Source organism: Anopheles aquasalis, chromosome 3, assembly GCF_943734665.1.
Source record: "Anopheles aquasalis chromosome 3, idAnoAquaMG_Q_19, whole genome shotgun sequence".
NCBI lineage: Eukaryota > Metazoa > Arthropoda > Insecta > Diptera > Culicidae > Anopheles > Anopheles aquasalis.
In genome coordinates, this window is record NC_064878.1 from 29084096 (window position 1) to 29086174 (window position 2079).

The following is a 2079-nucleotide window of genomic DNA, read 5'->3' on the forward strand; positions in this document are numbered from 1 at the left end:
GGTGGTGGTGGTGGCGGTGGCCGGTATGCTGCAAATTGTCAGGCCATTTTGGAGATGGAAAAAAAGGAACCAAACCGCTGAAGACGACAAAGAAGACGCAAACGGAATCACGACGCCTGAAGATCGGCACAGCGTACCGCGGGCGGACTGCGGGAGCGGGGTCCTCCTTGCGAAAACGGATCCGTTATGAGCGTAGGTGTGGTGTGGCGAAAGGCACCCCCCCCCCCCCCCCCCCACTCCACTTCAATCAGTCGCAGTAGTGTTACCACCGAACGCGCGCGGCGGATGGAATGATGGTTCGGAAAGAGAACGTATTCCATCATTTTCGGTTGCGTAAATTTCAAATCCAAACCTTACGGTATCACCATGTTCAGCGCGGAAGGGGAAAAGGGTAACTCCGCTACCATTGTTTGGCCGAACGCCGATTGGGACGGTCTTTAATCATTTCATCCGTGAACCGTCGTTGAGTTTCAATAATTATTGGTAGATTACTTGATTTCAATTCATACTAAAGCAAAATTGAATTTGGACTAAGTAAGTTGATTGTTTTTATAATTAAATTGTTAGAAAGTATCGTTAGATTCATTATCTTACCCTCTCTCGAAGCGCGAAATAAAGCATTCCATTTACACTCCAACATTGAGAAATGTACTACCATGATCAAAAATAAACCGGAATTTGGTCATAAAAAGAAAAGTACTTGTTTTTTCTTCAAAATTCAAATTGTCCCCTTCAAAGTAGTCCCCGTCGGATGCAATGCACTTGTGCCAGCGTTTGATCCACTCCTGGAAACTTTTCTGGAGTTGATTTTTAGTATAATCATTAGTGCCTCCGGCGATTTTAGCTTTATTGCCTCCACACTCTCAAAACGAGATCCTCGTAGTGGTTTTTTGAATAAATTTAATAGGAAAAAGTCACATAATACGAAATCAGGTGAATTGGCCGGTTGTTGAATGGTATTCGTGTTGTTTTTGACGAGAAACTCACCAATAATCAACGCAATGTCAATGGCCTTCCAGGACGACAATCGTCCTCAACAGCCTCACGACCACTTTTAAAGCGTTCATACCACTGGTACACTTGTGTTTTTGATAGATTATTGTCACCATAACACTATTGTATCATTTTTAATGTGTCGGAACACTCAATATAATTTTAAACGTTGTTCATGTTTCGAATCCATTTTAAAAATCGCCATGACGTAAAAATTTAATGCAAACAAATCTCTGCTGCAAACGTAAATGAAGAGCTGGCAAGCTGAAACTTGGCATGCACATCACTAATAGAGCCGTCAACGTAATAAAAAAAACAGAATTCAAAATTGATAAGCCCGCGCGGAATAAATTCAAAATTCCGGTTTATTTTTGATCATGGTAGTATTCAATGATAATGAAACTCAGATTAAGCGACTATTATGTCATCCCTGAAGTAATCTCATCGTGAATTGTACTGAGACTGGAGCATTTGGTAACGCTGACATTCGTGCATCCGGTAGGCTAGAGTTCGAAACTCGTCCTCGAAGAAAACTTATTTCAACAAATTTTAGTATAGGTTTACACAAAACAAGCAACACTCACAATAAAAGGCAAGTGTGTTTATATTCACGGTGATCATCATATCATGGCCTTCTGTGTGAATGTGTGTTTTGTTGTTATGGGTGTGTTTGGATTGGAGGGTGGGTAAGTCATTTAAAAACCCCAATTATTATAAATTCCACTTGCGTTGCGCGCACCCGCGCACCTCATTTAACTTTGATAAGCAATTGATCTCTATATAAATGACGACAAACAAGTGGCGGCACGCTGCATCACAACAGGAATGGAGAGGGAGAGAGTTGGTAGTTGGGGGCAGATCATGCATATAAAGAGTGCGAATCATCATCATCGTCGTCATCTTCATCTTTTGCTCAGAATTTTTGCAATCTGCTGCTGTCAGAATGCGCAGAGACACACACGCTCACACAAACTCGCGCTTTGAGTTGTGTTGAGCTCCCCCCCCCACACCGAGAACACGACGATCATCTCCCAATCGAATCGCGGTGCCGCGACCACCACCACACTCTATACACCGCTTCTTATC